The sequence below is a fragment of the Schistocerca serialis genome, chromosome 2 (genome assembly GCF_023864345.2).
Source record: "Schistocerca serialis cubense isolate TAMUIC-IGC-003099 chromosome 2, iqSchSeri2.2, whole genome shotgun sequence".
Classification (NCBI taxonomy): Eukaryota; Metazoa; Arthropoda; class Insecta; order Orthoptera; family Acrididae; genus Schistocerca; species Schistocerca serialis.
Window position 1 is genome coordinate 449,866,810 of NC_064639.1, and position 26,499 is coordinate 449,893,308.

Here is a 26,499-nt window from a genome sequence, read left to right on the forward strand (position 1 = left end):
CCTACAGCAAGATTTAAGGAGAAATTCTGGCAACGACGCTAACCAGTCAGCGACAGCCGGTACAGCTCGTAACAATCGAACTGAGAACGGCAGCTGGAGCGCAACAGCTTGTAACGCTATTATCGATATTACTTACAACTGTCTTACCTAAATTCTTTGTCTATTTTTACTTAATGTGATTTCCGTATAACCGTGCTCTTTGATGTATTTATGTAAATGTTTTATTCATTATTTATGACCATTTATGTAATTAATCCACGTCATCAATTTCGAAGTAATATACTACAAAAGACTGGAAATGTTAGAACTTTACTTGTAATATTTTTTCATGCGTAGGACATGTAGATTTGTAATCATGTAAAACATGGAGGGAAGCCCCTTTGCAACGAGACTGGATTGACGGGAATAGAAAAGGTGGATCTGGCGGTCGAACTGCATAGCTCCATTGTGGCATCACTGGCATGAGTTAATCGGTGGCTAACAGGCAAAGTGTTCGTATCTTGTGGAGTAAACCGAGGCCAGAAACATCAAATTACAAGCACTGAATGTTCAGCGTCACAACTTGCAGTGAATTTATAAAAAACAAATAACAGCAAATATACGGGAGTTTACAAAATAAATTGTAATTCATATTCTGTATTAAATGGACATAAAAATGATCAAATGTGTGTGAAATCTTATGGGACTTAAATGCTAAGGTCATCAGTCCCTAAGCTTACACACTACTTAACTTAAATTATCCTAAGGACAAACACACACACCCGTGTCCGAGGGAGGTCTCGAACCTCCGCTGGGACCAGCCGCACAGGCCATGATGACTGCAGCGCATTAGACCGCTTGGCTAATCCCGCGCGGCTAAATGGACATAAAAACATTAGTAGATAAAAGCGAGCAGGACGAGACACTATAGGGCATACCGACAAACATCATGGAACCCGACAGCAGTAACAGAAATGAATACACAATAGCGCTGCAGAATGGCAATTGGCGTACGTAGTATACCACGAGTACGTAAACGATCAGATTCAAATGAGGAGCCCGTCACAAAGAAAACAGGAACTAATGGACGGAACAAATGAAAAAGTTTACGTGGAAGATAGTGGTTATGCGACTGAATCTGTTGGTATGCTCAGTTGGCCACAAATCGAGAAAGAACCGATCGAGAACCATGAGGTAGAATCAGAACATGAAGGTACGGTAGAGCGAGACAGTGAAGCACCTTTGAGCATGAATAATATGTTAAAAATTTTAGCCTATACAAATTAAAGCACAAGGTAACAGCATTAACAGTCAAATTAAGGCACAAGTTTGTGGCCTTGATAATCAACTCAAACCACCAATTAGTGGTGTTGATAATCAACACAAAGCACTTACAGGTAGCCTCAATAATCAGTTGAAAGCACAAAGTTAAAACATAGGGTGTAAAGATCAGTAGACAGATAGAAAAAAAGCAGACGAAAAAGTAATCGTTTTGGGAACTGCAATCAAAACATTAAACTTGAAATAAATACCGATGTGCGCACTATGCAGGAGGCAGATCAGTGATATCAGCGAAAGGTTCTATTTAGAAATCCTAAAGATACCAGAGGCCAACTGCCTTGCCGCAGTGGTAACACCGGTTCCCGTCAGATCACCGAAGTTAAGCGCTTTCGGGCTGGGCTAGCACCTGGATGGGTGACCATCCGGTCTGCCGAGCGCTGTTGGCAAGCGGGGTGCACTCAGCCCTTGTGAGGCAAACTGAGGAGCAACTTGATTGAGAAGTAGCGGCTCCGGTCTCGGAAACTGCGGCCGGTCGGTACCTTTAGGCCTTCATGGCCTGTGCGGGAGGAGTTTATCCATCTTACCAATGCAGGGCGGCAGACTTTCGGGAGCTGTTGCCGTGAAATCCCAGTATGTTAAGTGGTAGGAGCAGTTCGAACTAGATTTTGGGAGCGGAGCAATGAAATGCACGTCCCTGTCGGCGAACGGACTATCCGCGTCCTACATAATATGTCTACAATTTTTGCGTGAATGGAACAGTGTAACTGGCCCCTCTCGTGGAAAGTGGATTTTGGCAGTTAATGGTAAGGAAGTTATTGTGGATCTGTTAAAAACGAAAGCGCGGCATGGCAGAAACTGCCGTGGTAGTAGGTTGAGAATTATATAGCGGAAATTGCTGTATTTTGATGACATTCGGTCTCACAATTTTGATGATGTGAAGTCAGACACAAATGATGTGCATGTGGGTTGTAACACGAGTCGCATTCATAACAAGATAAAATAATCGCGGTGCCTCAATCAACACAACAAAACGAACTAGCTGATCTGTTGACAAAGTACATCCACATCTTTTCTGCCAAACCCAGGGTTGATAAAGATTATCAACGCAAACCCTACAGCTTATTTTCTTGTCCCCAAACTGCGGACTAAACACCATGGTATAAGAGAAGAGAATAAGAGGATATGCAGTGGAGGATCAGAAACAAGATATGTCCAGTAGTGAAAAGAGTTATTTTCCATATGTTGTTTGATATGTTGTCATGTTTGTAGTTCTTTTACTGTAAGCTACAGTAAACGAATCAGATTGGCAGTGCTTTTGTGCCTAATGATTTCTCGTGGTAATAATGAGCAAAGGAATGATACAAGCATGGATAGGTCTTAGTTACCACGAATAATCAAGAGACATTTTTCGGATGGAATGATTTACAGTACAAGGGGTACGATACTAAGTTGCAATGCTCAAAGTAACCATTCAAATTAGTCTAGGTAAATACGTAGTTGAACAGCGTAGTTACTGTATATTCTAAATATTCTCTTTCTGTACTATAACGAAAGATTGTAAGTAGGCTGTTTATGTTTTCTTATTGGCAACGTTACATAGCGCTCTGTATGAAAATCACTGGCTGTGCTAGTAGGCTGTTTATGTTTTCTTATTGGCAACGTTACGTAGCGCTCTGTATGAAAATCACTGGCTGTGCTGCGTGCAGTCTGTGGCTAGTTTGAATTGTTGTCTGCCATTGTAGTGATGGGCTGTTGGCTGTTAACAGCGCGTAGCGTTGCGCAGTTGGAGGTGAGCCGCCAGCAGTGGTGGATGTGGGGAGAGAGATGGCGGAGTTTTGAAATTTGTAAGACTGGATGTCATGAACTGCTATATATGTTATTCTACCGTATCTTCCTTCGCCGTCGGCGTTGTCGTGGTTACCGTGAGACACCGTTATACCAAGAGGAAAGGCGCGTCGATCTTAGAGCATGAGATATGATGACCTTAAGCCATTGACAACACACAACGGTCACGGTAGCACCTGATTCCAGAATAGCTGCAGTAGTTAGGATCTATGAACTATCCCCTGTGACCAGGTCCCCAAAACTTAACTCGTAACGAGATCCCTTCAAAGCAAATTGTCATAACGATAGTCTATAAAGGCTTCGTACAACGAGAATAAATGTTACGGTTTATGGAATAATAACAGATACGACCAAACTGTCTTGTCTCTTCTGCTTTATTTAACATAACTTCGTTCACAGTTTCATTTCGCATTCACCACTCATTCACCGAAACCCTTTGATGAACAGTTTTGGTTGCTTAACACCAACAGTCAATGATAATGATACAGCTTTTCTCCTTTTTATAAATTGAAGCCCGCTCTCCGTGATATAATAAAAAAAAACCGGTCTCAATACCGCGTCCCTCGTGAGATGCGAATAGACTTATCCCGGAATTGACCGCCCTGTAGGTGTACTCAATTTAATGACCACACTTCGCTGTCCGCTATTTCGCGTAACTGAATGTCCATTTGTTAGTCTGATTATACACTGTAGCTATTTAAAATTCGCCCCTATATTTTTCACAACGCACAATTAGCGCTTCGTTACTTGCTTTTTTTTTTTTTCTTCTAAGAGTGAACGGAAAAAAAAGACGCCGTATCATCGGCTTAGTCGATATAAAGCAAAACACCTTAATATGCCCAATTCTACCTCTTCTTATAGGATCGGCTACCTTACTCATTAATTTATTACATATTATTTCCAATAACGCTAAACAGGTATCGCCGTTATATTTTAATTGTATTCAAAAGCATGTTACTACTATTATGACCGACCAAATCGTAACAAATCGCGCGGCGTGCGTTTTTAACGATAACTTTACGCTATTCAAGTTCCGTTACAGCTGTCTTGACTCGTAATGTTACATTATGACTGTTAAGGTAAATACATTGTTTGTTCTCTATTAAAATCTTTCATTTGCTAACTATGCCTGTTAATAGTTAGTGCCTTCCGTAGTTTGAATCTTTTATTTAGCTGGCTGTAGTGGCGCTCGCTGTATTGCAGTAGTTCGACTAACGAAGATTTTTGTGAGGTAAGTGATTTGTGAAAGGTATAGGTTAATGTTAGTCAGGGCCATTCTTTTGTAGGGATTATTGAAAGTCAGATTGCGTTGCGCTAAAAAATATTGTGTGTCAGTTTAAGCACAGTCATGTATAATTTTTCTAAGGGGACGTTTCAATTGTCGACCCTTAGCCGAGGATACCTCACTGGAATCTTCTGATTTTTTTGTAGTTTGTGTAATTAATGTAGCTTTTGTTTATTGCTAGCGCGTAATTGTAGAGAGAATCTCCTCTGTAGTTGCAGTCTTTCACTGTTGTAGAGTAAAACAGTTGTGGCGTGCATGTAGATTTGCACCAAGTATTTCGCAGCTGCGCTTGCAATTAACTAGATATTATTTTCAGCGCTATGTTAATGTGTTCTCTTATTTTTGCTCTTCAAATTGTGCTTTTCTGTGTTTTCGTGTGAAATATTGTGACAATAATGGCGTGTGAAAAACGTAACACTAGGCTCCAAAGTAAACTGAGAAATAATAGTGACGACGAGCGTAGCTTACCAGCACCACTGTGTAATGAATTAACAGACATTCAAAGTAGTAATTTGGTAACTGTGCATAGGGAAATGGAGCGGGCGTCAAATAATGGTGTGGACAGTGAAACAGGTGGTGAAGAGGGAAGCATTATCGATTGATCGGTTGGCAACAGCTCGCCTCAGGAATCGGGAATGACAGAACACAATATTGCAAATACTGTAGACTCAGGTTTTGGGTTCTCACCGTTTTCTCAAATGAGTCAAGAAACATTTTCCACTTGTCAAAATGTGAATGTTGCCGGTGCAAATTCACTGCCGAAAAGCACTGAGAAACATGTTTCAGACACCAGTGCATTGTTATTACAATTAATGCAGCAAATGGGACAAAAGCTTCAAAAGTTAGACACAATGGAACAAAATCTTCAAAAGTTAGACACAATGGAACAAAATCTTCAAAAGTTAGACACAATGGAACAAAATCTTCGAAAGTTAGACACCACGCTTGAACAAACACGTGAAGATTTAACTACTGAGTTACATAACATTGAATCGAAATGTCAAAAAGTCTGTAATGACGTAAAAACACAAATTTGTGAGCATTTTCAACCTATTTTTTCGTGGCATGAAAATGTATTACAGAATCACGAAACAGCCATAAAAGAACTGCAAACTATTGTTCATGAAAATCATGAGACCTTGCAAGCTAAAATTGACTCAGTTGCATCTACCGATTCGGTTACACAACTTGCAAAAACTCAGGAAAACTTAAAGGACACAGTAGATACTCTGAAAATTGGTTCAGAAAGACACATGGAGGAAATTAGTTCATTATCAGAGAAAGTAGTCTACAAAGGTAGATGATGATCTGAATGACACAAGACCTGTAGCCTTCACTGACACTGAAGAGTATGAACAAATTAGAAAATTCAAACAAAATCAAAATCAAATCAATACACAGTATAAAAGAGAAATTCGGGAAGTACAAGATCAGTTGGCACAAGTAATACAAGAATTACATATTTCAGAGGACACTCGCGCTCCAACACGGGAAGAGGAACTTAGAAATACGGAAAAGTCACAAAATAATAACACAGGGCATTTCGGAAATTATGAAAGAAATTGGCAAGGTTTATCGAATTTTGAGATGGAACCGCCGACACGACGTAACAATGACCGATATGCGACTCGCCGACATGATGATTTTGACTATAAGCTGTTTATTACTACACGTAAATTCAAAACATCTAAGAATTCCGGCAACGACATTCATCCACAAGTGTGCCTTCATCAATTCTCTCATTTTTTTCCTCCCAACTGGTCATTAGAGCACAGATTAGAATTTATGTGTGGCTATTTAGAGAATGAACCAACTGTAAGAATGCGATCGGTCGTTCACGATTGCCACAGTGAAGGAGAATTTTATCATGCCTTCCTCTCAGCATATTGGTCTCAAGCTACACAAGACCGAGTAAAACATAGCATCATAATGATGAAACATTTCGAACAATCTGAGTTTTCCAGTCTTGTGAAATATTTTGAACATGTTGCACAAGAATCAGTACCTGTCAAACCCATACAGCCCCTCAGAACTCATCCTCATTTGCTTAATCAAATTACCTGAACATTTACGACATATTATTTTGGCAGGACGTTGCAAAGACGACTTTGAAGCTTTTCAGGGACTCTTACAAGAATTAGAAATTGACACTGACAATCGCGGAACGCGAAAACATGAACACAACAATTACAGGTTACATCCGTCGCAATTCCGCGATGAAAGAAATAATAACTGGACATGACAAGGCTATTCTCACAACGCAAATCGTGACCAAAACAGACACCACCCGTATGATAACCGTTGGCAGAGTAGTAACAATTACAGGGGAAGACCACCTCTCCACAGTAGTGACTATCACAGAGACAACCAGAGAAACAGACAATATGGGAACCAAAATAATTATTATCAAGGGAGACAGAATAACTTCAGACGTAACGGTCCAGCGCGCAGTTACGATTCTGGGAGAAATTCTCCACCACATGACCGACAAGAAAGAAACTATGGAATCTACCGACATGACGACAGACGATATGATCATAACGACAGACCTGAATTGCATCAGAACTGGCGAAATTCAAACAGGGCAGGGCCCTCTCGACAAGGTGAATTTGTAGAAGTTAGGTCTCCAAATCCCAATAACGACGCGCGCCAACAAAGAGACAATAGACAATGACTCATACAGCTTGCAGCCACGAAACGTACTTCTGAAACTGACGACGCAGCTGCTGTAGCTAGTAATTACGTAAAAATGGAAGACATTAGGGACATCTTACTCCAGGAACATGACGTAAAACATATCAACATTGCATATCCTGTGATTCACATTACAGTAAATGACGTAAAATTTACGGCAGTACTTGACTCTGGCAGTCCCATTTCAGTAATTAGTGTAACAGCCTTTAGCAAATGCAACAAATCGAACGATTGCCCCACACTTTCCTTACGTAGGATTAAATTACAAGGTGCAATCTTTGGAAAAAGTGTAGATGTACGCCAGCAAACCAACTTAGCATTCTTTTGTCAAAGCCACAGCTTCCCTATGAACTTTCATATTGTACCATTATTGTCGACGGAAATTATATTGGGGGTAGACTTTTTGAATGAATACAAAGCAATCTTCAACTTTCACGATGCTGAAATAAGTTTAGGAAAGGAAGGTAAGTCAGGTAAGTCAGTAGCTTTGAAATTTGAAGATTGGCTTTCAAACCATGACGAAGAAATTAATCGGCTTTACCTCCTGTTAGACAACAGTTCGGAATTTTCGACGAAACTTGACACTAACAATCACTCTGCAAGTACTGACAGGGACGATATCGACGGCGCATTTGATACTAATGATTTAATTCAGAATAAAATTCAAACAATTGAGAATTGTAATGACACTGATAGGCAGGACCTTTTTGAGATTTTACAAGTACATTCCACAGTTTTTACTCACAAAACAGGAACAATCAAGGGATTTCAATACCAATTTCGTGTTCGTGAGCATACTAAATTTTGTGTTAGACCATACGTAATTCCGGCACATTATAGGGACCGTGTTAGAACAGAAATACAATCTATGCTTGACGAGGGCATTATTGAGCCTGCAGTAAGCTCATACAACAATCCATTACATGTTGCTGAGAAGAAAAATGGATCGATCAGGCTTGTCTTAGATTCGAGATAAATCAATACTATCATCATTCCTGAAACAGGCAGACCGCAAACGTTGGAAGAACTACTTCAATATTTTAATGGTGTAAAAGTGTTGTCTTCTTTTGAGCTCAGATCCAGCTTTCATCAGATCGAACTTCATCCAGAATGTAGAAAATGCACAGCTTTCCTTTGTTTCGGTGTTTGTTATCAATTTCGGAAACTTCCTTTTGGTTTGAACATTTCTTCGGCAGCATTCATTTGCGGGCTAAATTCTATATTACCTGAGTTCTTAAAACGTCACATCACCTTATATGTGGACGATATTCTAACAGCAGAAGCCTCATGGGAACAACATAATCGCATCCTCAACAGCGTGTTACATATTTTTGCAGAATCTGGAATTACAGTTAACTTGGAAAAGTCTGAGTTCGGTAGGACAAAGGTGAAGTTTTTGGGACATATTATTTATTCTGAAGGGATTCAGCCGGATCCTGAAAAGTTAGAAGCAATCAGAGCCATTCCAGTTCCATCCACAAAAAAACAAGTCCGCAGTTTTCTAGGTCTCGTAAATTTTTACCGTCGTTTTCTGAATATGCTTATTCTAGTTACACCAAAACTTTGTTCTCTCACTGGAAAAATACTATTTGGAACTGGGACGAACAAGCACAGTTGGAATTCAATTCTATGAAAGAAGCGTTACTTAACGCGCCAATACCAGCTCATCCAGATCTGTCACAAGATTTCTGCCTTAGCACGGATTCTTCTAAAGTCGGTCTTGGTGCCCATTTATTTCAAGAAACCACAGGAAATGACACTGCTGTTCAGATAACCATTGCTTTTGCTAGCCGAGTGCTAACAAAATCTGAAAAAAATTATTCCGTTACTGGATTAGAAGCTTTAGCTATCGTTTGGGCATTTAACAAATTCCGTTTCTTTCTTTCTGGTAAGCACGTAAAAGTATAGAGTGATCATCGTGCATTACAATTTCTTATGTCTTCAAAATTAAATCTTGACAGGTTAAAACGTTGGGCATTGTTTCTGCAAGAATTCCACTTCATAATAGTCTACATTCCCGGCAAGGAGAACATTGTTGCGGACACACTGTCACGCGCACCGGCTGGGCTTGAGAAAAGTAACACAGAAGGCAACCTCGAGAAAAATTTCCGTATTCTTTACTTTCAGAAAGTCACCTTTGAAAACTTCATCACCACATCTTTAAAGGACATTGTTCATGAGCAAGATAAAGATCCGATTTGGAAAGACACCAAAAGTAAATGGCATGAAAAGATGCACACTCAGATTCGGCATTATTATCTGGTTAGAAACAACACACTCTTCAAACGCTGCACTGTCGATGACAAGCTATGGCTACTTTGCATTCCAGACGATTTTGTTAATAAGCTCATTTGGTACATTCATTTCAGGTACGCACATTTTGGTCCACGAAAATGTTTTCATATTCTTCGAACGACTTGTTATTTTAACAATATGGAAAAGAGAATTCGAAGAGTCTTGTCTATTTGTAAACTTTGTCAAAAGGCGAAACCATCTACTATCTCACATCGTGCTCCGTTGTTTCCTATCATTCCTTCTAAATTAAAAGACTTTGCTGCAGTTGATCTCCTGGGACCCCTTGTCAGAACATTGAATGGATTTTCGTACGTTCTAGTCACTGTTGAACTTACTTCAAAATTTGTTTCTTTCACTCCGTTACGTAAAGCCACTGGACGGTCTGTGTCCAACGCCTTTGTTAAAAATTTCTTACCTGAAGTTGGCCACGTTGCTAAAGTCATTTCAGATAACGGGCTGCAATTCAGATCTGCTGTTTGGTCACGCATGCTTCGGAAACATAAAATCAAACCTGTTTTTATTTCATTGTACTCACCACATTGTAACCTGTCTGAACGATTTATGAAAGAAATCAATAAGCTTTGCAGAACTTTATTGTCACAGAAAGCATCAGCATTGGGACAGATATTTACACTTATTTCAAAATGTGCTGAATGAAATGCCTCATGACTCCACTGCTTTACCACCTACTCTTGTACTGAAGAATGAAGAACCACCGAACAGAATCAGAGAGCTTGTACCTTTCCCGAATACACGTAAACTTCGACACAAGGACATAATTGATTTGGCTATTAAAAATATAAAATCTACAGCAGACAAAAGGAGAAAACTACACGGTAAAGCAAATGCAAAGAAATTATATATTGGTCAGAAAGTTCTCATTATAGCTCATTCATTGTCACATAAGAAGAAACACTTGAGTCACAAATTCTTTCTAGTTTACAATGGACCTTACAGAATCCGACGTATACCACATGATAATTGCGTTGAAGCTGAAACTCTGCGTACTAGGAAGAATAAAGGTTTACACCACATTTCACATGTAAAACCGTTTATTGAAAGATACTCTGCTTTTTAACTTAGTCTTTGCCATAAAATTTTTCACTTCAGATTTCTAGTATGCTTTGTCAGACTTAAGAAACTGTTAACATGCAACAATGTTTGAAGTTAAATATCCACTCAAGAATCAAGAGAACATATTTAAACAGAAATTACGAATGCATTGGTATGGTGAACAGACGAGACAGTGTTATTGTGTGTGTACATTCTTGCTTGTTAGTTGCACGATTACGTAACGACTATAAGACTTACTTACTTAGAACATATACTGGTACTGCTAATGAGATTTTAATGCAACATTTTGGTTTACTTGAAAATACATTCTGGATTTAAAGTACTGTATGTGAGATACCAGATGACACAGTGATTAGTTTATGTGACAGCTACACGATTTTATCACGACGCTACTAATGAGTGACAATTTACAATGTTGCTTTTGTGCTGTATCTGTTTTATATCTGCACAGTTTTTCTGAATTATTCTGGAAAGTAAAACATGTTTTAGTAGTAACTTTTGTGGTATAGCTACAATGAGACAGCCTTTTCCGTAGCACATCAATACGTTACAGCACTGTACTTTCTTCATCACGACAATAAGCGTAATAACTAAGATATCTATACGCAAAGCATTTCACTTTTGTATATCATGAGGTAAGTACATTGACTTCTGCAGAACTTAGCTTTCGGAGGACGATAACTGCAACACTTCCACAGAGATTATCTTACAACAAGAGCACAGTTTAGCGCTACAGGACACGCATTTGAGTGATTAATTTTGTACTTAAACCATTTATTTTTCAAGATTTTTCAAATGAAAATAAAGTTTTCCGTGATACATTTCATTCCATTGCTGTAATCTGTAACACGTGAGGGTATAATTACATTAATCCTCAGGGGGTACACGCTTACTTTGTGTACCATGTGTGTGGCAAGCACAAGGAGCCCTAGCTAATATGGTATTTGCTTATACAACTTTACACATCGGTACTATATTTCTCTAACACAGAATTACACAGCTATCTGATCATTTAACTGAGAGAGACAAATATTTTATTTTACTACATCAGTGACAGATGTTTACGTAATTACACAGTAGGATAACTTCACACTTATGAAATTGTATTTTGTCTGTACTTTGTGAACCATATTTTTTCGGAACCATTATGATACTATGAGGGCTTTGAATGATGTATTTGGTATGGGATCATGATTTTTAAAGTACGTTTGAGGTAGATGACACTATTGAAGTGGCAGAGATTTTTTTTAGGTTTTGAAATTATTGGAGGAAGCTACGACGATTTTGAGATTTGGCTGAGGTTTCATGATGTTATGATGACGATGTGTATTACGCTGTTGCGGTATGTTTATAATCAATAAGCTGATGCTATATGAGGAATTTGATTATGCTACATATTTATTATGATGAAATATTGAAGAAGTGTCTACGAATATGTATATGTGTAATAAAGCAAGGAATAATGAGTAGTGGTTAGGGACTCTGGTTTGTGAAAAAGGATGTTGGAAACCAAGAATAGTACTTTAAGAGTTATGAAAGGTGTGTATATCCGTGAATGTATCACAATGCCGACGAAAACTTTTTGAACACTGTTGTATTCATAGGATTTTGTTTCTACACATTTGCAACGCAAATTCTCGACCTGTCAAATTTTTTATATGAAATTGTCACTGTAATGCAAACTGGTGTTGTACATATTTTGGTAAGAAAGTTAAGTGATCACCTTCACGCAATGAGTTGCGCGACAGTCGCCTGGAAAAAAGCCATTAGGGTGTGCGTTTCAGAGGCACAGGTGAAAGAAAAAAAAAGGGGGCCATTATCCTCGCTTTTGACATTCCTTTGTAGAAAGCATCGCAAATACGACACACTCAAACTTGAAAACATATGATAACACTGTGGAGCTCTTAATTTATGATATTTACTGAAATGCCTAATGAAATGACGAGAAATATTTTTATGTCTATACACCTGATTATGACTACTGTGTTTCTAGTTGAGAGATTTTTTTACTACCTTATGAAATGCCATATGGCTAATGAATGATGTTTCATGCCTTCCTTTGTCCATATTTGCTCATTTTCTTTAATATCTAGTTTCTAGCTGCACTGCAGTATTGGTTATTATAAAATTTAATAGATGTACTAATATCACTATTTTCTGTCTACAGACCCAGTAAAGAATACGTTTATGATATACTTTCTTAGAAAAGAGAGCATAAAAAGACATTTCCCTTCACAGGAATTGCATACATAATTTTTGTCAATGACTGGGTATCTTATTTAGTAGTGTAAGTTAAGGTGATGCATCACCCTAGTGTTAAGATGTGACATAGATATTAAACATGGCCATTGTTAAAGTAATATTTTTTCTGCTTGAGCTTTGTCATGTTTAAGTATAAGTTATTTCATTTGCTGCTGCTGTTTGCCAGGCATAGTGTTACTGAATTTGACTTTGTATTACTCTGTTAACCCAGTTTTACTACTGATTTATTTTTATTGTTTGCTGCACATTGCCTCATATTAGTTGTAATATTGCAGTTGCTCTGCTAATTTATTTTAGTGCTGCTTGCTTTGCCAATTTCCATTTTTTTTGTCATTGCTGTTTGTGTTAATTGTTTTGTGTTGCTGCATTGCCTCGTCCCTTAGTTTAGCATCTGAGCTCAGTAGATTTAAGTTAGCTTAAGAGGGGGTAGACTATATAAGAGAATGAGTTGCGATGAATTGGAATACATGCGTTGAGAAGTTATATGAAAAAAGTACAGAAAGCAGGTATAGATAGGACTTTTTGGGAATAATGATGAACGAAGGGAGATCTCCAAGAAAAAAAAATTTCTTTTTGCAGAATACTGCAGTACCAAATGTTACACTGAAAACAAACCCTGTCCTTTCTCCCTGTGTTATTCTGCTATGTGTTTGTGTACTCTTGTATATTTGTTTTTTTCCTGTCTTTATGTGTTTAGCTAATAAGATTTATGTTGTAGAATTTTTCAAATACTATGTTATTTTCTTCGTTAAGATGTTTAGACATTATTAGTTCTGTTCTGTTTCAATGCTCAAGTGTGAAATTAATGTTTCGAAAACTATTCTCATTATTTTATATATTTACTTATGTCATAATTCCTGTAACACTGATGTATGTTATTTCGATTCTTTTGTAAAGCCTGTCCCACAAATGTTATCTGTATTGTTATGTTTTTAATTCTGTATTTTGTACCTTTGTTATTGTATTCTTACGTTATAAAATTGTAATTGACACCAGTTCATCCTATTATTAACTTGTAAGTTCCATTTCACTGCACACGTTTCTGTTGGTCATAGTATATGGACAATATGTGAGAAGTAGGGACTGATAGTGTTTGCACGTGTGATAATAATTCAGCAAGGGACTGGATAACAGCATTGCTGGTTCTAAGGACATTTCAAACAAATTTTTTGTGAGTGGACAAGTGGTGGTTTATGGACTTGCTATATTCTCCACAAAACTCTTCGATGGTGATTGTGCACCTGCTCAGTTGCAACAGATGGCTGCTGGCCATCTCTACAAGGACTACAGTGGGTCTGCATCTTTGATGGCCCACCAGTACCATTATTTATACAAGGACTACAGTGGGTCTGCACGTTTGATGGCCCACCAATACCATTATCTCTACAAGGACTATAGTGGGTCTGCATCTTTGATGGCCCACCAATACCATAATCTCTATCAGGACTACAGTGGGTCTACTCTGTGACGACCTACTTACCAGTATTCTTCAAAACTTCGACTGACTCTGCGGTGGGTTTGCTCTGTTGTGGCGCATTACCTGTCTGCATGTCAAGAGTCAGCACTGTCTTTCCGTTGGAAGGACAATACTACTTTTTCAAGACTGCATGGAAATCCACTACTTCCATGTGCATTTTCTTTTACTGCTCAGACTTTGAGAAAAACACTGCAATTTTACTGTGATGAATGATCATGACTGTCTTTATGGACTGTCAGAAAATTTTAGCTTTTGACCAACATTGTATCAATAAGTGTGTGCATTTGATATCTTTGTTATTGTAATTATGAAAAATTTTATCAAATCATTATTGGCCACTGCCCAAAACAATTTGTAAAATTTTTTGGGGGGGAGCATGGGGGCTATGTAAGTAGGCTGTTTATGTTTTCTTATTGGCAACTTTACGTAGCGCTCTGTATGAAAATCACTGGCTGTGCTGTGTGCAGTCTGTGGCTAGTTTGCATTGTTGTCTGCCATTGTAGTGTTGGGCTGTTGGCTGTTAACAGCGCGTAGCGTTGCGCAGTTGGAGGTGAGCTGCCAGCCATGGTGGATGTGGGGAGAGAGATAGCGGAGTTTTGAAATTTGTACGACTGGATGTCATGGACTGCTATATATATTATGACTATTAAGGTAAATACATTGTTTGTTCTCTATTAAAATCTTTCATTTGCTAACTATGCCTATCAGTAGTTAGTGCCTTCCGTAGTTTGAATCTTTTATTTAGCTGGCAGTAGTGGCGCTCGCTGTATTGCAGTAGTTCGAGTAACGAAGATTTTTGTGAGGTAAGTGATTTGTGAAAGGTATAGGTTAATGTTAGTCAGGGCCATTCTTTTGTAGGGATTATTGAAAGTCAGATTGCGTTGCGCTAAAAAATATTGTGTGTCAGTTTAAGCACAGTCATGTATAATTTTTCTAAGGGGACGTTTCAAGATGAACTATAAGTGTACAAGAGATCATGAACTATGAGCAGGGACTAACTTCAGTGGGTGTGAAGAAGGAACATCTGGTTCACTAATATCGTAAGTTACCTGTAAATGGAGTGGGACTTTGTTAAAGGTATAGGCATAACGACGAACCGTTACCAATAATGTGACGCCAGGACACTAAGGGGAGTGAAATCAACAAACGAACTATATAAGCAGGGAATAACGCAAGTGAGCCCAATCAGGTATTGTCAAGGCAATGGACTATTAAGGACAAGTTAATGGAAGAAACAATTCTGAGTAATATGAAGCACAGAAATCTGTAAATACACTTATATGTAAACTAAGTGGTTGAGTAAGAAAAGAAGACTTTCACAAGTAGCTAATAGGTTGTTTCTTGATTTCTATTCTCGTGTAAATGCAATTTCGTGCATGCATACAACCAAACGGGCTACGATGATCTTTGTGAAGCCTCGATTTCGGTGGCACTTGCCCTGTAAGTCCCGCACGCTTGTGTTAATGCGGTAGCTTCCGTCTGTGTTTTGCAAGGTGTTTGTTTGCGTTTGTCAGTCCCGGGGAAATGAAACCGCTCGGGATGTTTGGGAACTAAGAAGGACGCTTTACTAGGATTGTATGTAATATAAACAGGCAAAGATGTAGATACGTACATTTAAAACACAATTTAAGAATAAAAAGAACAGGCAAAGACAAAATCTGTGTGAATCAAACCCTTGGCTACATACTGAAGTCATGAATGTATTGTACAGAAGGTAAATTATCAATGGAAATAATAATGTTAAACTAATTAATTTAGAGTATTAATGAAAACTTTAAAATTATAGTAAATAAAAATAAAAATTTCCAATCCGTTGAGGATATAAATTACGAAGAGCACAGTAGCATGAAACCAATAGAACGCGACGTGTGTACAAATGAAGGAAATATGTGTCTCAGTGCGCATAACAGTACAGGTGAAGTATTCGTGTTAGCATGAGTAGCACAATTGTGGACGCTCATGTGAGTGATAATCATGAATGATAAGAGTGCAGTGAGACAGTAAAGCGAAAAAATATAGTGAAGTGGGTACTTACCTTCTGTGGTAGCGGATACTGAATTGTTCAGCAAATCACATGGCAGATGATGTAGCCCATGGACTCTTCAAATAAAGTGAAGTACTTCGCAGATCACAATGTTAAGTCACCCCGGAGAAGTAAACATCGCGCCCGCGAATGGCAACGCCAGACTGTGGAGAGCGCGGATAACCGCAGCGACAATATGGCTCGCGGCGACGGGCAGTTACCATTTTTAAAATGTACGCAAATGAACAGTGCAGTTATGAACTAATTGGAGACCGTGATTAAATCCAACCATACAAGGATATTATAAAAATTGCTAGTTTTGGTCATTATTGAATGTATAAACACAAATAAAAGAGGAAACTCTGCGCCATAGCTAAAAACCTCTATGTTAAAAGTAAAGACGAAAAGACATTGACTTTTAACATGTAGGCTAACGTTCATTAAGAAAAGTAAAAATCCCCATTAACTAATACGGATCGAACAAAAAACAGCTCATTTAGACTATTGTGGAGCAAAAAACCTATGTGTTACAACTATTTTTCTTTGTGTAGGGTAAGACAAACTGTAGAGTGCTAACACTGGCGTACCAATGTTGTATGAAACCAACTCTGATGTGCAATCGTTCAGTGTGATGGAGAAGAGCAATCGGAAGATGCAGCAGGGACAGACAGAAGACGGCGCCACCGTACTGATGCGGCGATGCGACACCTGTCCCACGTAGGGTTGCCACAACTACGTCGGGAAACTCTGAGATGGGGGTGTAGAAAGGAAGTGAAAGAATTATTTGATATAATTACTTTAGAACACAATTACATTGAACTTGTTGCGGTAGAAGGTGTTGGTACGCCATATTTCTGGGAAGATTTAATCTTTTTCAGCGAGTCTTTTTTTTCCCTTTTATGTATTTATAAAACCCCACACAAGTCAGCATGTAGTTAAACTGGCTCTGTTAGACTGATTCCACACTCCCTGGCAGCAGTCGAATTCTTTCATCAGTCCACTGGGCCGACATCAGCGGAAATACTCTTTCCACGGTGTTGTTGTGTTCGGGATTTTCGGTTTCCTTAAGAAAGTAAATCCACCTTTCTTACTTCCATTATACCTAGTCACCCTTCGTTTACAAAAAGCTCTTCAGACACAAACATTCTTGAAAACAGCCGGCCGAAGTGGCCGTGCGGTTAAAGGCGCTGCAGTCTGGAACCGCAAGACCGCTACGGTCGCAGGTTCGAATCCTGCCTCGGGCATGGATGTTTGTGATGTCCTTAGGTTAGTTAGGTTTAACTAGTTCTAAGTTCTAGGGGACTAATGACCTCAGCAGTTGAGTCCCATAGTGCTCAGAGCCGTTTGAACCATTTTTTGAAAACAATTGTCGCCTGAAATCTTAACACAATTTTTAGGCAGGTATATAATAGTGTTTTCAGTCGTCACCCAATCTGGGGTTTCAGATAGTGTCACCCAATCAAATACTTGATATTTATTAAACTAAATAGCCCATTTCTCTAAGTAATCAAATGCTATGGTATAGACAGCCGTTGTCTCTTCCTCAAATTTCGAAATCAGATTAGTTAGTTCTTAGTTAGGGTTCTCATTCCTTAAATTGTTCAAATTCATCTCGGTTTGTATGCCAATAAAATTGGTAGTCTTCCTTTTATTCAGAGTGCTTTGAGTGTCGATTAATATATTTCTTATTTAGACTATGGAGACTTTATTCTTCTCAACGCTTTTTATATTTTTTTCAAAGAGAGCCAAGTTTGACTACTACTACTACTTCTTCTTCTTCTTCTTCTTCTTCTTCTTCTTCTTCTTCTTCTTGCGTTACGGCCTCTGTAGGACCACGGGTAGCCCCTTCGTGGACTGCATTTTCCTCTTCTTCTCCCAGAACCTCTTCATTCTTTCTCTTCTTCTCTCCCGCTCTTCTTCTGAGATCTTCAATTTCCGTTTCTGCTGTCGGCTCCACTGGTGATACACTAATCTTTTACTGTATTCTTCTCTGTCATTGATCTCCGGCATATTGGTCGGAGTATATTTGTTCCTCCAATTTTCCTTTCCTTCGACCTTGATCCCCAATTCCAGCCAGTCCTTCCGAAATTCAACAACCCGCTTGGTTCCTGTCTTTCCCCTTGTCCTCCCTGTTGTTTCCCATACTCTCTTCGTCATTCTGTCCATACTCATCCTAACTACATGTCCAGCAAACCTTGGCCTTTTGAGTCTGATTTCCCCGGCTATTGTTCTCATGTTCCGGTAAAATTCTTCCCTAGGTCTTCGCATCCACTTCTCTCCACCTCTTTTGGGACCTAGTATTTTTCTCAGTATTTTTCTCTCTTCTTTCTCTAGTTGTTCTGCCTCATTTCTTTCTAGTGTCATCGTCTCAGCAGCATATAATACTGCATTCCTCACGGTTGCCTTGTAGTGGCGTATCTTTGCCTCTGTGCATATATTCTTTTTATTGTATATGTCCAAGTCTGTCTACAGAAACAGAAGTAAATTTCACTGGTCGGACAACTGAAAAAATGTGAAATTATATTAGGTGGCCTGTCTTGGGCGTCAAATAAATGTTTAAATGAAATCCAAAGCCGAAGAATTCTCTCAACTGCGGGCCTTAACGACAGCCATCTTGTTTTTCAGTGAGATAGAAGAGTCTGATGATTGACATCAACGTAGAAGGAGAACTCTTTCAGCTTTCATGTTATTGCAGTGTATATTGAAAAAAACATTAAATATTTTCATGACGATTATTTCAATGTCGACAGTTAAGACTATAGCAGCGCTTCTTCTTTAATTTGGTGAAACACATTCCGCTGGCCGCGTCGATGGAGCTCTCCGAAGTTGGCGTTGTCTCCACCAAAAGCGATTAATTTATCTAATGGAATTTGCAGTTGTCTTAAAGTGTCTAGACAAAACTTTGAAACTGCCTTCGATGTTTCGTTATTCAAATAATCAAACTTCAACAGCTTCTGCTGGATTCCTTCAGTTTCAGTAAAGAATTGAAAAACTAAAGGAAACGTCTTTTCAGCCTCGTGGTTCGATGTGTCGGTGCCTATGACGTAAAATGGAACTTCGTGCAATTATTTTATGCATTCAGACACGGAGTGTTTTTAACAATCGCTGTAGCCTTGGTCCTGGGTGCACACTGCTGTGTCAGGATACACTGCGGCATTCAGTTTTACGGTATACTCAAGAGATCTGAAGGAATGATAATGCTCAACAACTTTATAAGCTGTTGTTAGTTCTGCAGCAGCAACGAGCAATTCTTCCTAGCTATCTTCTTTAATCATGAATGTAGAAATAGGCTTTGATGTTGATACTACCTCGAATCTGTTTCTATGATTCTCCGTAGAAATGTGGTGCCTCACATCTGCCTTACCTCCTTGAGTTTGACAAAAGACCACTCCTTTGTATAATCATCCGAAAAGTGACACTCTCTCTTTCTATCCTTAGGTGTTTTCTTAAGCTGTGATAAGTTTATTAAACGGTAAACAGTTGACAATAACACTTCAGTCATCGAAGTACATTTCACTACACACTTCACGCCCTACATATCCGCAGTAAACACTTAAAATATTACTAATTAGCACTCGTTGTTCGTATTACGCTTAGAAAGACTCGTCTTATCACATCGATGTTCGAGTGGTAACTGCCCGCTTCTTACACCTAACGCTGCTTAAATAGTTCCAACCCCGTACTATGGAGAAGTCTGGTATTTTCTCGAATGATGGCGCTAGGTCTAGAAGGTGCTTGCATCGCCGCTACAGGATACGTAACATGCAACGCCGTACTTGAGACAACGTTGTCAACACAAACTTGTTGACATAAATAAAACTGAGGCTGCATTTACGTGGGCACTAACAGATGGCGTTACTTCAGGACTTGAGACAAACTTGGAACAGTATTTTGCAAAATCGGGTCAAAATTGGGCCATGTCGGGACAAGAAGATCCATAACGGTGACGGACAGCAACCCTAGTCCCACCTCGCTAATGTCACTGCAACCCAGCTATCAACAACGTTCATCTCACAGCGACGATTTGAACTTTTACACCACGACACTACTTTATCAAAAATTGTTCTACGAAAGTAATATTTATGTAAATAAAAACTAAAAGCAAACTTACGTTATATAGTCAAGTTGGAAAGAAACAACAGTTAGTTAACCTTGCTGATAAAATATTACAAAAACCTTATGCTAGGTAAGGACAATGTATTAGAAACGGTAAACATCGAAATGCAACGAAAAACGTTAAGATACTGTAAAAACCAAAGCAAATGTGTCAAAAAGTGCCTCAGTCAAGCTTCCTTTTATTTGTCACAGCCAGAGCGTTTTCTGAAGTTAGGGACTCTGGTTCCTTTTAACACTCAACCATTAGTAACGCTGCAAATTTTGGGGATACATGAACATATAAGCTCATTTCCTGTGTACAAAACGCACTATGCATCTGATACAAACTTTACGTATCTGTCATCTGAACTGTCCATCAAAAAATATATGACTCGTATAAGCTAAAACATCTTGGTGCAAATACCAAGTATGAGATTTTTAATACATATTTTAAAAAAATAATCTAAAGTTCCGAAAACCACAAAGTGACTTATGTTTTTGGCGAGGAAAAAAGAAGGTGCGAATACATTGCCCTCATTTACAGAATACTGTGAAAAGAGTCGAGACTGCAGAATTAATGGTGCACATGAGGTGAGCTAAACAGTTCACATCTGCTCTTAATGAAACGACTTAAAAAGAGTGAAGAAAATGAAAACATCTTAGGCCCTGTATTGACTGTATTTAAAACGTAAGTTTACCGAAGATTCTTGTTTATGAAATTTATTGCTTGAGTGAACTTTTTTTGCATTTTCAACTCTAAAACAGGTTTAGCCCATTACTACATCTACATCGAAGGGCAGGCTCACAAAGGACCCGACGAATCCGCTTCGTTCTGGTTGGACTACATTAAAAAGGTTCAAATGGCTCTGAGCACTATGGGACTTAACATCTATGGTCATCAGTCCCCTAGAACTTAGAACTACTTAAACCTAACTAACCTAAGGACAGCACACAACACCCAGCCATCACGAGGCAGAGAAAATCCCTGACCCCGCCGGGAATCGAACCCGGGCGTGGGAAGCGAGAACGCTACCGCACGACCACGAGATGCGGTCGGACTACATTAAAAACCATGTACCCGAGACAGTTACCGAGTTAGACATGTTTTCAGATAATTGACCTAGTCAAAACAAGAACCATACATTGTCAAGAGTTTGTCTTACCCTAATCGATACGTGTAGTTTTTTCCTTTGCATGGACTTTCATAAAACCATGCGACTGAAAATTCACCGTATCTACACTCCATTGAAGTTTGAGAGCTTATAGCTATCGCTGAGAAAAAACATACAGGGACAGTTAAGCCGGTTGAGACCGACATGTTCATTGGGTGTTCCACCTGCTGGCCTCATTATTATGAGAAGTTGGTCTCTCTTGAAACCAGACACGTTCCAAGAAATGAAAGAGCGAAATTTAATATTTCCAAATACCACTATTTTGAGCACTCCCATGAACACAGAAGTATTGTAAAAACAATTGAATACATAAGATCACATGGTTTTCAAAGACTGAATATCTGTATCCTCAAGAAAACTAATGAAGTTAATGAAGTCATCCACAAAGAAAAATACCTATCAAAAATTGCAGAACGGAAGACTTAAAAAAGTTGTGCTGTATATTGTAGAAAACGCAAAGATTTTTACGATCATCTTTTACAGTGGCCATTAGCTTCTGTTTCTCTCAATGATATCTACGTCTACATCCATACTCCGCCAGCCACCTGACGGTGTGTAGCGGACGGAGAGGTTCAGAAAAACGAGCGTTTGTAAATCAATAACATTCATTAACTATTAATGATTGGTGATTGTAATACAGATAACATATTTTACTCATTATTTAATAAAAACCTGCGCTATTTGAAGCAAAACCATATTTTAAATTTTATTGAGCGTTAAAAGATACCTAAGTCAACAAAATAAATTTTTTTCTGATCTCCTATTAGGTATTATGCGTCGAAATATACCTAATTGTACGTCTATGTACAGACTTTAATACATAATTTTACCAAAGCACTATTTAATAACACACAAGAAAAGTTAGTTATTTTGTTTTCATGAAAACTATGGAAAAGTGACTTAGGTACATTCGTCCTTTCATATACATATAATACATGTTACGTAAAGTAGTACTCTTTATTTTTAACAAACTGAAGAATTATTCTGTATTGTTTATCATTTTCTGTAATTGTATCATTTCTTAAAGAAACTTTGCAATAAAAAATTATGGATAATATGGAAGTCTGAAGCTTCAGTTGGGGGCTTTCCACTGCGTTTTCCAGCGATACTGAGCCGGAATGGGTTAATGACAAAATTTATTCGGCCCACAGCTAATGCAATTCCGGACTTCCTGAGCGAGCCAGTAAACGCTCAAAACTGCTGCACAAAAGTCATTTCTATCAATTTGTGAATCAGAGTGCAACTGAAATAAAACATTTGTATTTTAATTAAACGACTATGCCTCAGGACTGTTAGTTAACTTTAGTCGTATTCTGGAAGTCAGGTGACTGCGAACCATAACTTTCAGAATTCAAGAGGGCAATGAAGTGTAAGGAGAATGTAAATTTTTACATTCTTTTGTTGTAAATTTCAAAGATAAATTTAATGTCAGTGAGAAGCTTATTTAGACTGTGTATAGCGAAAATTGGGTGAGACTATATCTAAATATTTTTCATTAAAAAAAAGGAAGCATGGACCTCCTCATCTTTTTTTCTTGTGATGCAATAACGAATAGAGGTACGTTTAATTTCTGAATTCACTTTCTTCTCCCTGAAGATGTGCATTGACCCAGTCCTCTAAGAGTGGCACATCTCCTCTAATAATATCCCTCGAAGCAACTATAAGCTTTTGAAAGACTGAAAAGAACATTCAGGACTGACAATACCACATGTGCCATAAAAATGCTTATAATGCGAGACAACTCATCTTTCGCAATGTGATCATTGCAGCGTTCGAAGAGCAAATGACCTGCTGAGAGGTGCCAAAACGCATTAGTCCCTGCGTGTATCTGCTTCGCGCGGGTTTCTTTTTATTCACCAGCTACGGGTTAAGCTACTGTTCTTTAGACAGCCGGCCGCAATTTCTGTGCTTTTTTGGCTACTTTTGAGAGAATGAGCTATGTGCGTGAACGTGATAGTGCAAGCTGTGAGAAAATATGTGATTGTGCACCAAGAATTCTGCGTTAGGGCAGATTTGGTAGTAACGAGTGTATCATTCAAATGCGAGTATAACGCAAACATTTTATGTCATAACTTGTTTCATAGAGTAGCTTTAGCTGGACCTATGACAAAGAGCCCTCTTGCAGCAGGAAACTGAACGTTTCACGTACCCCGTTCTGACACACAGTGCAGCCTGCATTTCAAACAGTTTTTCCAGGCTGATGAACGTTATATGTCGCTTGAGGGCAGGCCGTGATTCTATGGAAACTCAAGGAGGTAAGTGAGTAAATTATAAAGTTGTGTGTGAAGGATATACTTCCGGCCTGAGAGTGTTCTGCGATGTTTTGGGGCTATTTTTTTTGTCATAACTATGCTCCACTCATTGAGGTCACTGCGAATGTGAACCATGATGTTCGTTCCAATATTATTGGTAACCAAATTTTATCCAGTCTTCGACATCTTGAGGAAAAGTATATTGTGAACAGTCCAGTCCTCCAAGTTAATGACAACTGTGTTGTCAGGGCTGCGCGCATACATTGCTGGTTTTACGAAGACGTATCCTATTGTACTTCGACTTCCTCACTCAAAATAACCTGGTCGTAATTCAATATGGTCTACGAGATGTATGAGACATGCGAAATACCCTCAGACTTGAAGAAAGAAAGCAGTTGCTAACAGGTGTGAAAACTACCGAATTACCAGTTTGATAAGACATGGTTGCAAAATACTAACACGAATTCTTTACAGAAGAATGGAAAAATAAGTAGAAGCCGACCTCGGGGAAGATCATTTTGGATTCCGCAGACATGTAGGAACACACGAGGAAGAACTGACCCTACGACTTATCTTTGGATATAGTTCGAGGAAAGGCAAATTTATATTTGTAGCGTTTGTAGACATACAAAAGTCTTTTGACAATGGTGACCGGCATACTCTCTTTGAATCTCTGAAGATAGCAGTGACAAAAAACAGGCAGCGAAAGGCTATTTACAACTTGTACAGAAACCAGACGGCAGTCATGAGTCTAGGGGAATGAAAGGGAAGCAGTGGTTGAAAAGAGAATGAGACAGGGTTATAGCCTATTGCCGTTGTTATTCAATACGTACATTGAAAAAGCAGTAGAGGAAACAAAAGAAAAATTAGGAGTAGGAATTATGTGTGAGGAAGAAAAAATAAAAACTTTGAGGTTTGCCGGTGACATTGTAATTCTGTCAGAGACAGCAAAGGACTTGGAAGAGCAGTGTCTTGAAATGAGGATATAAGATGAACATTAACAAAAGGAAATCAGGGATAATGGAATGTAGTCGAATTAAATCAGACGATGCTGAGGGAATCAGATTAGGAAGTAGAAGATGAGATTTGCTATTTGGGCAGAAAAATAACTGATGGTGGCCGAAATAGAAAGGATATAAAATGTAGACTAGCGATAAGAAGAAAAGCATTTCTGTAGAAGAGAAATTTGTTAACATCGAGTATAGATTTAAGTGGCAGGAAGTCTTTTGTAAAGGACTGGAGTGTAGCCTCATATGGAAGTGAAACATGGACGACAAACAGTTTAGATAAAAAGAGACTAGAAGCTTTCGAATTGTGGTGCTACAGAAGAATATTGTAGATGGGTAGATCAAGTGGCTAATGACGAGGTATTCAATAGAATTTGGGAGACAAGAAATTTGTCCCACAGCTTGACAAAAGAAGGGATCGGTTGGTAGAACACGTTCTGTGGCATCAAGGGATCGCCAGTTTAGTATTGGAGGGAAGTGTGGGAAGTAAAAATCGCGGAGGGAGACCAAGAGATGAATACAGTAAGGAGATTCAGGAAAATGTAGATTGCAGTAGTTATTCGGAGATGAAGAGGCCTTGCACAGGATAGAAAAGCATGGCGAACTGTATCAAACCAGTCTTCGGACTGAAGACCGCAACAACAACAATAAAAATAATAATATCACAGAAAATATTTGGGGCTTCTTTGAAGCAGCGGGTGACATATAACAATGACATTCCGGCATTTTCGTAGATCCACGGGATTTAATCGTCAATGAGCGGCTACAAGTGGATACGGCGTACCCGAAGAAACTTGTGAACTCTCTTCCTCACTTAATTGAGTCCATTATAAAGGCTGTAGGCAGTGTTACACTCTGTTACTATGATGACTCCTGGAGATGAGGAATTTTCGTCCAACGTACTCAGTTCCTTAATTAAAATGTCAACCATCCTATTTTTCTTAAATTTTTAGACTTCATATGACAATCTTTCATTACACAAGCCGTGAAGAATGTTATTCAGTTTCAGTGCCACTAGAAAATACACAGGGTGAGAAAAAAGTGAAGCATCCACAAGAAATTCCCTGATGTCAATGTAATTTCGCTCACATAGACACCATCGACGAGTATATTGCAATTCCTTGAGACATGTAGAATGGTTCTAATGGCTCTGAGCACTATGGGACTTAACTTCTGAGGTCATCAGTCCCCTAGAACTTAGAACTACTTAAACCTAACTAACCTAAGGACATCACACACACCCATGCCCGAGGCAGGATTCGAACCTGCGACCGTAGTGGTCGCGTGGTTCCAGACTGTAGCGCCTAGAACCACTCGGCCACCACGGCCGGCGAGACATGTAGAACAGCCACCAAAGTGCATGAGTATTGTTCGTGTTTAGTGTTGTTATTAGGCTTCGAAGGGTATAAAAGTGGTGTGAGTAACGTCACATACTAAGTGATCACTGTGAAGGATACGGAGACGGCACGTACTCATGTGAGACAGCATTATCAGTACCTGACAGAGTTTGAAACAGGTTTGAATGTAAGTCTAGATTTGGTCAGCTGATCGAATCGTGGAATATTCAGATTTGTGGGGCATTCGGATGTGTCAATAGTCCGATGTTGGACAGCCTGGGGACTTGATGATGGGTTCTGGTCGATCATGTCTGGCCACCAGAAGGGAGGATTGCCATGTTGTGCAACATGTACATCATAGATCCTTCATATCTCTGCCCGCAAGCGAAGAAGAATCTATGATTCCCCGCAACATTCTGCG

General features: G+C 38.9%; 1 pseudogene; it reads left to right on the plus strand.

Annotated features, from left to right (window-relative positions):
* The first annotated feature begins 1,588 nt into the window (after positions 1–1,588).
* On the plus strand, positions 1,589–1,706 carry LOC126458656 (5S ribosomal RNA; annotated as a pseudogene).
* The last annotated feature ends 24,793 nt before the right edge of the window (positions 1,707–26,499 follow it).